The 14891-nt window shown below is 40.2% G+C and overlaps 1 non-coding gene across 1 annotated transcript; it reads right to left on the bottom strand.

The window, feature by feature from the left end:
- Window positions 1–13878: 13878 nt before the first annotated feature.
- LOC139001404 (small nucleolar RNA SNORA18) lies at window positions 13879–14007 on the bottom strand. Its single transcript, XR_011469995.1, has one exon. It is a non-coding gene; the product is annotated as a small nucleolar RNA SNORA18 (small nucleolar RNA).
- Window positions 14008–14891: the final 884 nt, after the last annotated feature.

Raw genomic sequence — 14891 nt, forward strand, 5'->3', positions numbered from 1 at the left:
GACCACTGTCATATATGTGGTCCATCATTGACCAAAACAATGTTATGTGGTACATGACTGGAACTATTCTTACATTTTGTCCAAAGTTTATAATTTTATTCATAAAAAGGTTAGTCCAATATAACCTTTTATGACATATTTTATTGATGCATCTTTTGGTGAGATGAATGGTGCTATATTTTTACCAGTAGTTCAAATGTTAGCAGAGGAATATTAGTTATTGCTAGACAAGACAAGATTCATCATTAGTTTTTTTCATAGTTTGTTTTTCTAGACATAAACACTAAGAAAATCTGTCCAAATAAATAGGTAAATGTGAAAAACATTTTGTAATAGCAATGTCATTCAAAGTTTTAATCTCCTTCCAAGATAAATACTAAAAATCACATAGTCTTCTACCACTAAAGATTTTTTATGACTTATCATCAGGCACCTCATTTATGGCCTCCTTTGTTTGAGTTATTCACTTTCTCAATATCTGGGAAGTATACCAAAAGGCTTTTTATTTTTTTATTTTTTATTTTTTTTATTATTAAGTCTTTATTGTTCAGATTATTACATTTGTTCCTCTTTTTTTCCCCCCATAACTTCCCTCCTTCCAGCTCCCAACCCACCCTCCGCCCTCACTCTCCACCCACTGTGTTCATCCATAGGTGCACGATTTTTGTCCAGTCTCTTCCCGCATCTCCCACACCCCTTTTCCCCCCAAGAATAGTCAGTTCATTCCCTTTCTATGTCCCTGATTCTATTATAATCACCAGTTCATTCTGTACATCCAGTTATTTATTCACTTGATTCTTAGATTCATTTGTTGATAGATGCATATTTGTTGTTCATAATTTGTATCTTTACCTTTTTCTTCTTCTTCCTCTTCTTAAAGGATACCTTTCAGCATTTCATATAATACTGGTTTGGTGGTGATGAACTCCTTTAGATTTTCCTTATCTGTGAAGCTCTTTATCTGACCTTCAATTCTGAATGATAGCTTTGCTGGATAAAGTAATCTTGGTTGTAGGTTCTTGCTATTCATCACTGAATATTTCTTGCCACTCCCTTCTGGCCTGCAAAGTTTCTGTTGAGAAATCAGCTGACAGTCGTATGGGTACTCCCTTGTAGCTAACTGAGTTTCTTTCTCTTGCTGCTTTTAAGATTCTCTCTTTGTCTTTTGCTCTTGGCATTCTAATTATGATATGTCTTGGTGTGGTCCTCTTTGGATTCCTTTTGTTTGGGGTTCTATGCGCTTCCTGGACCTGTAAGTCTATTTCTTTCATCAGGTGGGGGAAGTTTTCTGTCATTATTTCTTCAAATAGGTTTTCAATATCTTGCTGTCTCTCATCTTCTGGTACCCCTATAATTCTGATGTTGGTGCGTTTGAAGCTGTCCCAGAGGCTCCTTACACTATCTTCGTATTTTTGGGTTCTTTTTTCATTTTCCTTTTCCGGTTGGGTGTTTCTCGCTTCTTCGCATTTCAAATCTTTGACTTGATTCTTGCGTTCCTCTGGTTTGCTGTTGGGAGTCTGTATAATATTCTTTATTTCAGTCAGTGTATGCTTAATTTCTAGTTGGTCCTTTATCACACCATCGAGGGTCTCATTAGATTTCCTGTACATCTCATCAAGTTTATCGACAGACTCTAGAAGCCTCTTGAGAGACCTCAAAAGTGTGGTTCTGAACTCAATATCCTCCCTTGATAGTTTTGTCCTGTTTCTTTGTCTCCGCATTTTTTATGCTTTCTTGGTACACCCCCGAGTGGTCTTTGTGCGCAGTCTTGTTGTAGTTAAGCCTTGATTGTTATAGTTAATACTAGAGGGATTTGACCTCCAGGCCGACTGGCTGTGATAATCAGCTGTGTCTGCAGTGGAAGAACTTGTGTCCTCTAGGGAGGTGCTAATCTAGCCTTTGCCTGAGGCTATCCGGCAAATGCCTCTGTGCAGGGCTTGGGCGGGGCGGGTCCCACAGGATCAACAGGGAGGAGGAGGGAGCAGTTATGGCTGCTCTCAGTCCGTCCCCAGGGGCTCTGCCTCTCTGTCCCAGCAACAGCTGCAAACCTCGGAGGGACCGTAGCCAGACAGTCCTGCTTCTCCCGTTTGAGTCTGGGTCCCTAGAGACTTGCCCGGATCTGGAGCTCTGAGTCTGAGGCTCCCTCCGGATTGAAACAGACAACCACGCCCTCAGCCACCAGCCCGCGCCACACGCACTCCGCACCTTAGTATTTTACTTCAGCACTGCGCCTCCTCTGATTCTCGGTTCCTCCTAGTTGTAGAACTTCCACTCAGCCAGCCTTCCTATGGTTCTGGATGATGTCCGTTCCGTCTTTTAGTTGTATTTTTGAAGTGGTTGTTTGAGGCAGCAAACTCCGGAGTTAACCTATACCGCCATCTTGGTTTTCCTCAACCTAATTCTCCCAAAAGGCTTTTTAAAGACATCAAATTATTAATGATTATACTGTAAATCTTTCATTTCAAGGCATCTTATTTTTTAACTCAGGGTTGAGAAAATAAAGTTATTAACATTTCCATAAGCCTTTTGCTAATACAATATTATTTATTAAAATTATTTCTTTTAACATGAGCTTTAAGTATATACTTTTAAAACCTTGGACAGATTTGACTCAATCATTGTATGTATAACTTAAAAATTAATTGGCAAAGCCAGACTTTGTTATCAAATCAACCAGCCAAAACAGACTTTTTAAAATTCACACGAACATGTTAAAATATAACGCTATGTCAACGTCTCGGTTTTGAATTGTAAGGCTCTGTTGCCTTGAGTATTTCTCACAGATATTTTCTTTAATTTTTTCCCATGGAATATTCCTTAGGAATGTATTCTTTGATAGTAATCAGGGTTTAGAAAAGGCAAAATCTTTACATGAAACTTGTCATCACTCTCACAACCTCGCTCTACAATACCTACTACTATGTATTCAGAACATCCTAACACAGGCCGAAAAGCACCATGTCCAGTATCACCATCACTTTTAAAATAATGCTCCTTTAATAAGAAAATGTTGGGGTCCAACCCCAACAGGTCCAGGGGTCCCCAAAGGTGTGGACGGAGTCGGCGAAGAAGGAATGACACGGAGACAGCTTCAGTTGATCAGCAGCCTAGTCAGGACCTCTAGCCAGGATCTCCAGCCAGGTTCTGTCCAGGTTCTCTTGCCATGTTCTGTCTAGGATCTCCAGTGAAGTTCTGTAGCCAGGTTCTGTCCAAGATCTTTTGCCATGTTCTCTCGCTAGATTCTGTCTCTAGGTTCTTCAGCCAGGTTTTCTCACTAGGTTCTGTTTCTAGGTTCTGTCTCTAGGTTCTGTGTCTAGGTTCTGTGTAGGATCTCCAGCCAAGTCCTGTCTCTAGGTTCTGTGTAGGATCTCCAGCCAAGTCCTATCTCTAGGTTCTGTGTCTAGGTTCTTCAGCCAGGTTCTCTCGATAGGTTCTGTTTCTAGGTTCTGTGTAGGATCTCCAGCCAAGTCCTGTCTAGGTTCTCTTGCCAAGTTCTGTAGCCAGGTTCTGTCCAGGATCTTTTGCCATGTTCTCTGACTAGGTTCTGGTTCTAGGTTCTGTCTAGGATATCCAGATGCTGGGGTCCAACCCCAGCGGGTCCAGGGGTCCCCAAAGGTGTGGACGGAGTCGGCGATGAAGGAATGACATGGAGACAGCGTTCAGTTGATCAGCAGCCTAGCCAGGATCTCTAGCCAGGTTCTGGTCAGGATCTCCAGCGAAGTTCTGGTTAGGATCTCCAGCCAGGTGCTGTGTCCATGTTCTCTTGCTAGGTTCTCCCTCTAGGTTCTGTATAGGATCTCCAGCCAAGATCTGTAGCCAGGTTCTGTCCAGGATCTTTTGCCATGTTCTCTCGCTAGGTTCTGTCTAGGATCTCCAGCCAAGTCCTGTCTCTTGGTTCTCTCTCTAGGTTCTCTAGCCAGGTTCTCCAGCCAGGTTCGGTCGCCAGGTTCTTTAGCCAGGTTCTATCCAGGTTCTTTTGCCATGTTCTGTCTAGGTTCTCCAGTGAAGTTCTGTAGCCAGGTTCTGTCCAGGATCTTTTGCCATGTTCTCTGGCTAGGTTCTGGTTAGGATCTGATCAGGATCTGATCAGGATCTGATCAGGAGCTGATCAGGAGCTGATCAGGAGCTGATGAGGATCTGATGATTATTGTCTTGTTACATCCGTATTTATACCAGCCGATTTTAATCCTGTCAATTTCTATTACAAAGGTTAGGGCGTTTCTTATCTCCATTCCAGGGAGTAAAGATTATGTAGCTTAACTACCCGCCTGGCACTTAATTAAGGGGTTGTATCTCCTCCCTAACCTCAGGGAAAAATCCCCACCTGGGGAAACAACCTTTCTCAGAGAGGTGACCTTGGTTAAAATACATAGTGCTAAGGGGAGCAAACACATTAAGAACAGTATGCCATATACGCCAGGTCCCTTGAAACATATGCTGTGCAGATGTTTCTTCTCTGCAGCAACTGTGTCAAGCAGCAAGGATGGACCGGCTCCTGGCAAGAAAAGACATGAAGCATTGCTGCTACCTTATGGGCCTCTGTAGAGAAGGCTTTGCCAACTGTATTTCAGATCCAGTCTTTGATGGGGCCTCAGGTTTTTGGCACCATGGAGCAGGAGCCACTGGAAGATTCAGGATAGGCATTCCAACACCAACTAGTGTACTACAATTTAATTCTGGCACTAACTACCCAGAGTTAGCACATATCCCACAAGTAAAGGGGTCCATCCTCCATAAGACTGCCACCCCCATTTATGACCAACTGGCTACAAATTTGGGGGCCCTCTGGCTCTCTAACTTGCTAAAACAACTTACAGAAATCAGCAAAGATCTCAAGGTTCTTAACCTCATGGAGAGATCATGATGGAATGGAACTTATAGACCAGTGATGGCGAACCTTTTGAGCTCGGCGTGTCAGCATTTTGAAAAACCCTAACTTAACTCCGGTGCCGTGTCACATATAGAAATTTTTTGATATTTGCAACCATAGTAAAACAAAGACTTATATTTTTGATATTTATTTTATATATTTAAATGCCATTTAACAAAGAAAAATCAACCAAAAAAATGAGTTCGCGTGTCACCTCTGACACACATTATAGACAGTACAGCATGCTGAGAACTATATGGAGAAGTACAGGTTGCTATTTAACGTTAGCTGATTATAGATGTTAACCACATCTCCAAAATGCTTCATAGTAACACCTAGATTAGTGTTTGATCAAATAACTGGGAATACAACCTAATCAAGTAGACACATAAAATTGCCATCACATGGACCATTCTTTTCTTTCCCTGCCTGGCCATTTCATGCCCTTCCTTTATCTGGAGAGGGACTCATTGTCCCCAGCAAAGTTTCTGTGAGGGCTGCCGTCACCAACCAGGTTCGGTGTCCCTCCTCATTAACCCCAAATGAATTCTCTAAATGTAGCAGGAACATTATACAATTTTGTAATCATCTATTTACCTCCTTACCAACTAGAACATAAGCCTGAAGAGCAAAAATTGTGCTTAGTTCACTGTTATGCCCGTCAGCCAGCTCTCGACTTGCTGCATTGCAGGCACTCAATTAATGGTTACCAAGTGAACGCATCTGGTCCAACTCTACTTCCTGGTTGAAGTAATAGATTTAGAGATAACGAGCTCTTAAGATTATCATGCAGATTAGTAGCAGGGCTGGATTAGAAGCCATGGCTCCTGCCTATGACCTCAGGCTCCTCTCTGCTTTGCTGCTCCCTTTTGTGCAGGAAGGTTAAGATCCACCAGATGTGGTGAGGTTGAGTTTTCAAATTGTGTGTATTCAGCTCTTTTCTATTACCAAGAGAGGCAGACTCGGGTTCCTGCAATAGGGTTTTGTGTTTTTTGAGTAGACACAGGATGATAGGAAACTCATGTACAGGAACTGCCCTTCTGCAGAGTCTGGGGGACACTGACCAGGAACGCGGTTCCCACCTCACCTCTCAGCAGCCAGTGACCCCAGGTTTCTTGCCATCCTGCTGACTCAGCTCTGCTCCATTCTCTTCTGCTCTTCTTTTCCTGCTGCTACCCACCACCGACTGGTCTGTTCCTGCCTTCCTGACTGCTTAGGAGTAACGTGGACTCATACCTTCCCTTTGGAAGTTTTCAGTGTCTCTTTCTGCCACCAAACGGACTCTCTTCGTATTTTCCAAATCTACTTTCTGACCAAGGCACTCTGATTGGCTTCTTTTGTTACTATTTTTTTCCTGTTTGGATACAGCTTTTCATGCCTGGTTTGTTTTGTTTTTAAATAGATTTTATTTTTTAGAGAAGTTTTAAGTTCATAGCAACATTGATTAGAAGGTACAGAGATTTCTTATATACCACCTGTCCCTGCACATGCATGCCTCCCCACTATCAACATCCCACATCCAGGTGGTACATTTATCATAATCCCTGAACTTACATTGACTTGTCATTTTCACCTAAAGTCCATAGTTTACGCTAGGTTCACTCTTGGTGTTATATGTTCAATGGGCTTGGACAAATGTATAATGATATGTATCCACCATGTGGTATCATACAGAGTATTTTCACTGCCCTAAAAATTCTCTGTGCTCTATCTGTTCATCCCTTCTTCTTCCCTAATTCCTGGCAACCACTGCTTCTTTTCCTGACTGCATAGTTTTGCCTTTTCCAGAATGTCATATAGTAGGAATCACACAGTATGTACCCTTTTCCGACTTCATGCCTGGTTTTCATGCCTTCACAGGTTAGCCCATGAACTGGCTGTTTTTAGGTCCAATCAGCTGTGACGGCGGGGCCAAGAGGCAGACAGATCACATGAAGGAAGCATTTATTTTCTCTTCTGGTGACTGAGAGCGAGGCAGGTACCATCATTGATCTGTCTACATGCAGGAAAAAGATGACCAGAGTTTTTGGATAACAGTCCAAAGTGTTATCTAATGGCAAGATATGGTAGTATTTTAAAGAGGCTCAGTCAGGCTCCTTCATTTCTGGCACATGGTAGCTCTAGGTTTTCCTCTTCAGGTTAAAAGGGTGGCAGTAAAACATTCTGGGGGCAGTGTGAAGAAAATGGAGGGAAATTAATAATGGGAAGAAGTAAAATAACCCTGAGATTATAACACTCTTTGACTTGGACAATAGCAAGTGAATTTAAATGAAGCTAGATCTCAAAGTGATTTCTATGAAAACAGACAACTAAGTTTTATTTTTCTTCCTTCTCTCTTTTAAAAAGAGACTTTAATGAAATCTGGTAGAGTAGAAGAAAATAACTCAATGTTCTGAAAATAAATTTCCCAGAGGAAGCTATTACGGCAGCCCTCTTGTTTCCTGTCATACTCTGAATCAGTTACAAGGACAAACTCTATTTGTTTGGGTACATTAATTTTGCTCAATGGCCTTTCTATAAAATGAGCATCAAATTGATGGGACCGGACCTCAGCAAAGAAGAAGTTCCAATTTTCTCTGGATGGATTGTTCTGGACGTGCAGTGGGAAATTATTATTAATAGCGATCCATGTTTACTATCCAGTGAGCACAAGAGGAAGATGGAGTTTAGAAATGTAGCTGTATCCAAGTAAGCACCGAGCATCATAGGACAAATTACTAGGGAGTGATGACCCCGATCTTTGGTCCCTCTGTCTATTTGGGCCACATTTGGTGTGCTGAATCAGGTTTTCTCTGACTGTGCCTTGATTCAGGAACTTCAGGGAAGAGATAGATTTTTTAATCTGATCTCGTCCTTTGAGTTGTCTTCTTGCAGGTACTACATGGTGCTTATGCCCTGGATGTATCCATGTGTTTATTTCAGTCATTCAACTGGGCACATGGAGAGGGTCTGAATAGACATATTCCCTTCCCCTATGGAGTTAGTATTCTAGTGATTAAATCTGGTTTCCAGGTCTTCCTGATTCTGACTCAACCTTCAAAGGTCAAACAGAAGCAATATGATGGCTCTAGATTTTCCTTTTCAGGTAAAGGAGCTGGGGGGTAACGTAAGCTGGAAGGGGATGTGAAGAAGGAAATAGAGGTAAAACAACCTCATCTCCTGGGGCTTAATGAGAACTCAGCTAGTCCCTGTGATCAGTCAGGTATGGAGAGTTGCTATAATGCTTATTTTTCATAAATGTATATGCCTTTGTCATTGCATTCTGTGTACTAAGCTAATTCCTGAGTCATTTCTCTTTCTCTTCTGTAGAAATAAATGAAGACCAATCAAATGAGAACGGGCAAGGTGTTTTTATTTAGAGCTTGCTATGGTAAGGGAGTCAACCACCATCACGTGTGCTTTGGCAGAGACTCAAAGGAGAGGAGTCGAAAAGTTTTAGAGGGAAACAAAGGGAAATCTTTGGATGTGCTCTGATTGGAGGCTGTTGGCCTTGGGAAGCTGGAGGTGGGCTAACTAGAAGTGGGTCATCTTATGTGATTGGTTAGGGGAGCATATTGGGCTCTGTCTGGTTGGTCCTAAGTATGAAGTGGGGACAAAAGTTAGGGAAGCTTAGTTATTCATCAAGTCCTGGCTGTTTGGGGTCAATTGTTACTGAGATTATTGTTTAGCTTCCTGGGTTGGTTGATTGAGATAATAGGTTGGTTTCCCAGGCTGGTTGCTGCAGATTTGGGGTTAGAGTTTCATTTTTGTAAGTGGTCTAGCCATTGTCTGTTTGTCTCTCACTTCTTATTTTACCTATGTTGCTTCATATATTTTAACTTTTAAATTCTTTATCTTAATCATATCTATTAAAAGCTATCAATTCTGAAAAACCCATGGTATATTTTCAAAAAATGTTTAACAACAAAAATAACACATTTTTATTGACAAAAAAGTGTTAAAATAGAGCTAAGCAAAAGGAAAAATAATAAACTCCCACCAACCACATACCAACTGACAAATTGTTGTGTGTTCTTTCTATGCATACATATCAATGTAATCCTATACCACTTCGTACATTCACAGCTCTCTTACAAATAGTTGTTGGTATGTGTTTTCCCATAGAGGAGATAGAGAGTATTTCTTATGCAACCCTTACCCCACCAACACCACATAGTGCATGCGTTGAGCATGGTAGCATGTTCAATAAGTATAAATTAAATATTTTACATTGAAGTATATAAAGCTGCCTTTCTTCTAAGTCAAAAGTAACCAAATAATGGCATTTTCATGTGGTTAAAGCCAGTGGATGGATAGATGGACAGATAGACAATGAATGGATGAATTGTAATGACTTTCACCATTGTCAGTTCTAATCCACATAACTAACGATTGAAGCTTCAAAATTCTGGATGAATGTGTTATAGTCTCTTGAAACTGATGGGGAAAATTCTGACTTCTGCTCTCAACTTAGTTATTTCTTCCATTTGTTTATGACTGTTATTTAGCCAATTACCAAATGGCAATGTCAACCCGCTTCATCCATATGTGCATTCAACATTTTTATAGGACTACAATCTCCCTGTCATGAGTAGATGGATCATTTTCATTTTTCAATTATTTGAGCTTCAGTTTAGGACTTTGGTTAATGGTTTTTGCAAGACATTGATTAGAGAGATCTTTTTCTTTCCTGATTAAAAGCATGTATGATCTCGTCTCTCCAGCTCTCCTTTATTTGTATCTAGTAATTTTGGATCTAAGTATATGACTATGGTAATCTGTCATATTCTATATTATATAAATTCTTCAGGAAGCAAAATGATTTTGCTTTTTTATAATCATTTCAGAAGGTTGTCATTAGTCAGACTAAGGATTTTGGAAGTATAAATCTTAAGTAAAATGAATTGTTTCAATAGAACCCTATAATAGCAAATCACTGCTGCCAACTCCTCTTCAATATCCCTCCTATTATTCTATCTGTGTGCCATATCTAGAGAAGGTTTTCTCATACATTATCTATCTCTAAGGCTGTCGTCCTTAGGGCTTGGTCTTTAAAAACTACAACCAGTTGGTAGTTTAGTATAGTGGGTAGGAGTACAAGGTTGGCTGTTCTGAGTTGTCTTTCCTTCCAGTTTTGTCTCTTACGAGTTCTGTTACCTTGGGCATGTATTTTCTCCTTGGAGTCTCAGTTACCTCTTCTGTAAAATGGTGCTATAGACTGAATTTTTGTTTCTCTCCCCTACCCCCAAATTCATATGTTAAATCCTAACCATTAATGTGACGGTATTAGGAAGTGGGGCTTTTGGGGGGTGATTAGGGGCCAAGGGTGGAGTCCTCATGAATGGGATTAGTGCCCTTATAAATGAGATCCCAGAGAGATCATCATCCCTTCTGTCCTGTGAGGTTACACAGAGAAGACTTTTGTCTATGAACCAGAAAGTGGGCCTTTGGCAGACATTGAATTTGCAGGCGCCTTGATCTTGAACTTCCCGTCCTCCAGAACTGTGAGAAATAAGTGCCTGTTGTTTATAAGCCATTCAGGCTGCAGTATTTTATAATAGAAGCCTGAAAGGACTTAGACAAATGGGGGTAATGTTATCTTGGAGGATATAGTCATTCATTCTTTCATTAAATATCTACTTATGTGTCCAGGCCTGTCCTTGGCAGTATTATTGGGTGGCACAATTTCATGCATAATACAGACACAAAATATGTTCACTTTGCTTTCTAGGTTCTGAAGGTGCAGTGGGAAAAAAAGGCAGGCAAGATATTTTTTTAAATCTTTTGTCCTAGTGCAATATCATTGGTGACTCAAAGATATAAGCCAATTCTCGTAATAAGATCTTTATAGTTGAAGAATGGAGTACTCGAGTTCAAGTTTGCTGTTATTTGGTCTTGGGAAACTAGTGAACTCTTCCCTCTCAATTCTCTCCTGGGAAAAATGTAAATAATGATTTCTGCCTACTTACCTCCCAGAAGTGTCTAGGTGGTTACACCTCTTAGCAGTGTACATTCAGTTCAATGAGATCATCAAATGAGATTATCTTCATGAGTACCCTGTGTAAACTGTAAATATAGGAGTGGTGATTAAAATTCTTACTTAAGCCCAGCCAGTGTGCCTCAGTGGTTCAGTATTGACCCATGAACCAGGAGTCACGGTTCGATTTTGGCCAGGGCAACATGCCTGAGTTGTGGGCTTGATCCCCAGTAGGGGGCATGCAGGATGCAGCCAAACAGTGATTCTCATCATTGATGTTCCTATCTCTTTCTAAAATCAATAAAAAGATATATATATATATATATATATATATATATATATATATATATATATAAAATTCTTACTTAAAAACACCACACCAAAAACTCAGTTTGGTTTGAGGAAAACAGCGTTTTACCTGATTTTTGGTTAGAGAGTTGAACTTTCAAGAGGAGTTTTGGAACTTTTGCCTGCACGTGACATAGAGAACGCATCCACAGAATCATTCAAAAGCATCACTCTACACTCTGGTTATTACCATTAACTGGGAAATATCTTAAAAATACTCCTGCCTGGGCCTCGTCCCAAGCAATTGAATTCTGATATCTGGGGGTGGGAGAGTATAAGAAACTTCCCCAGGTGATTCTAATGTGTAGCCTGGGCTGAGAAGCACAACCCTAAGAAATACTTTTCTAATCTAACATCTGCGGGTTTACCAGAAAACCTCTCAAGCATTTACACTTGTTCTAAGTGTGTAGGTGGTGTTTGCTTAGCTTTCCTCCTACCTTCCAAAGGTGGCAGCCAAGGCAAAACTTGAGCCCTTGGGTGGCTGGATAGAGGATCTGCCCTCTGCCCTGACAAATGGCATTGCCAACATCCACTGTTTCACAACAGTAACACAACCACTTTTATAACGGAAGCACTTCACGGGTTACAGTGTGCTTTCAAATGTATCATCTCATTGAAGTAAGTTTTTTCAGATATAAAGACATGGGGGCATGGAACAGACTGACAAACCTCGATGTGAGGTTGTGGGGACGAAAAGAGATAAACCAAAGAATTTATATACTTATATGCATAGCCCATGGACAAGGGGAATAGGGTATTGAAGACCTGGGGGAGGGGGTAGAGGCTTGGAAGAAGAGGGTAAATGGGGGAGACATATTTGTAATACTATCAACAATAAAAAAATATACAAAAAAACAAAACATGTGCTGCCTGGCCATCATGGCTGAGTGGTTGAGCATTGAACTTTGAACCAGGAGGGCACGGTTCAATACTCGGTCAGGGCACATGCCTGAGTTGCAGGCTTGATCCTCAGTAGGGGGTGTGCAGGAAGCAGCTGATCAATGATTCTCTCTCATCATTGATGTTTCTATTTCTCTCTCCCTCTCCCTTCCTCTCTGAAATCAATAGAAATATATTAAGCCCTAGCCAGTTTTGCTCAGTGGATAGAGCGTTGGCCCGCAGACTGAAGGGTCCCGGGTTCAATTCTAGTCAAGGGCATGTACCTTGGTCAGGTGGGTGCAGGAAGCAACCTATTAATGTGTCTCTCTCACATCAATATTTCTCTCTGTCTCTCCCTCTCCCTTCTACTCTCTCTAAAAATCAATGGAAAAATATCCTCGGGTGAGGATTAACAAACAAACTATATATATATATATATATATATATATATATATATATATATAATTTTTAAAGACATGTACTCATTATAGGAATCTGAAACTATAGAAAAGTGAAAGAAATCATTTAAAAAAATCTCCCAAATCCCATTATCCAAAGACAAGCATTGTTAACATTTTATAAATTTCCTTCCAGTTGTTTTTAATGAATTAAAATTTTTATCATAAAATTATGCATATTCATTGTAAAAACAAAAGTCAAATACAGAGTTCATAAAACAAAAAATGAAAGTCCCTGTCTGCTTCCTACTGGCCCACTTCCCTGCTTCCCACTCCCACACACACCCCAACTCCTACAACTACTTGCTGAATCACATTCTTCAGAAGCAGACACTGATAATTGTCTTTACATACAAACTCTCTCAGGCTTTTTCTTTCTACAGGCTTAATTTTTTTTCATAGTTGTATTCTTAAAGTATTTGCAATTTTAATTCCATTTTACCTCATTGAACACTATATCATCAGCTTTCATGAGCATACTTTTTAATGGCTGCATAATATTCTGTTGAATATGTGTATTATAATGTGCTTAATTATATGCTGTTGAATAATTAGGTTGTTTCCAGTTTTTCACTAATTTAAATTCTGCAATGACTATCCTTATACTAGTACATAAAGTCTTTTCTGCTCTATTTAGGCACTTTTGATAGAAAAATCCACACTCCAGGAGAGTATTTCTGAGTCACATAACTCCAGGAGAGTCCCTCAGGCCCTATCCCCTCAATAACCAGCCCCCTGTGACAAAGGCCACCACTGACTTGTACCACCATGGGTTCGTTTTTCCTGTTCTTGAACTTTAACGAAATCAAATAGTATGTAGTCTTGTGTGCATGTTGTCTTTTGCTGAATATTATGTCTGTGAGACTTGTCTATGCTAATGTGAATATATTTTTTTAAGTATAAAGGGTTTTTATTATTTGTAACATAGGCACAATTATTTAAAGTTAATATATTTTTATTTAAGAAATATCACATGCTCTGAGTCCTTCCACTGCCTCAGTTCCTCCCGAGTTTGAGTCTTAATCGTCTTAATCCCCTTTTTGCCCAATCCAGTTGTCATTTCAGTCAGTCCACAATTCTTTTACTTGAGCTTCTTTGACCTACACTTGAATATGGACATACTTCAAAAACTCTCCTCCTATAATCATTGGGACCCAATTTCTTTAAGCAATTTACTTCAGGGCCATGGTTAGGGTCTGAGTAGATGGATCTGCCTGGTTTTTAAGTTTCAGACACCGTCTAAACATGAGTAAGTTCAAATCATCTTCATTCCTAAGCTATCACTCCCTAGAAAAGTACAGATCTTCAGGATATACAAATACCTAAGATGAAAAACATTAGATTATTATGTCTTTCACAGTTTTAGCAGCTGTTTTATAGTTGCTTCCCACAGATCTAACACATAGTTCTGTGTATAAAGAAAGCTACATATTTATTCTGAGGTGTTTCCAACGATGTAGGTCTACAGAAAAAGACACATTGGGATAGACCTCAAATGCGAATGTGAATATTAATAGTCTGTCCTTTTATATTGTTACTAGAGGCCCAGCATGCACAAAATCGTGCGCAAGTAGCTCGCTTCCACTTGCCTCCGCTGGCTGCCCCACCCATCCCTGCTCATAGCTCTCCACCGCTAATAGCTCAGGCCCCATACCGCCCACCGCGAGAGCTACTGCTCATTCGGTCATGATAGCGTTACAGCATGACGGCCATGGGCCTTTTATATAAGAGATGTAGTATTGCGATATGTGAATATCCGACATTTATTTATTCATTATCCAGTTTATGGGCATTTGAGTTGTTTCCAGTTTGGAGCTACTATAAAAATGTTTCCACATGTCTATGGTGGACACATAACACTCATCTCTCTTGTAACATTCCTAGGAGTGGAATTGCTGGGTCATATAGCTTTGATAGATACTTTTCTCATTTTCTATGATGACAAATTTGGAAAGTTAAAATTATTCATTTATTCATTCAATAGATGTTTGTTATGTGTCTAATATTCACCAGACACTGTTCTAAGTCTTGAGGGAGAGGACTTCCAGGGTTAGTTAAATGAGAAGTTCAAAGATGTCATGAAAGACCACTTTTCTTTTTCATCATCTTTAGAGTGTTTGAGTATTTAACTTCATCTTTACGTTTGTACCCTCAAAAAGGCTGCTGCAGCTCCAGATATGACATCATTATAAGACTTCATCCAACAACAAAACATAGGGGGAAAGAAGGCCCTTCTTATTTTATTTTTTAATCAGGGAGGAAACTTTCCCAAAAATCTAATAGACTTTCCCTCAGGAACCATTGGCTAGACTGGGTCATATGCTCATGCTCTAGCAGCAGAGAACTCTGGGATAAAGTGCGTTAAGTGTTTTCAACTTCT

This window comes from Myotis yumanensis, unplaced genomic scaffold, assembly GCF_028538775.1.
Source record: "Myotis yumanensis isolate MYYU_CA2020_CCGP unplaced genomic scaffold, mMyoYum1.0.hap1 SCAF_1, whole genome shotgun sequence".
NCBI lineage: Eukaryota > Metazoa > Chordata > Mammalia > Chiroptera > Vespertilionidae > Myotis > Myotis yumanensis.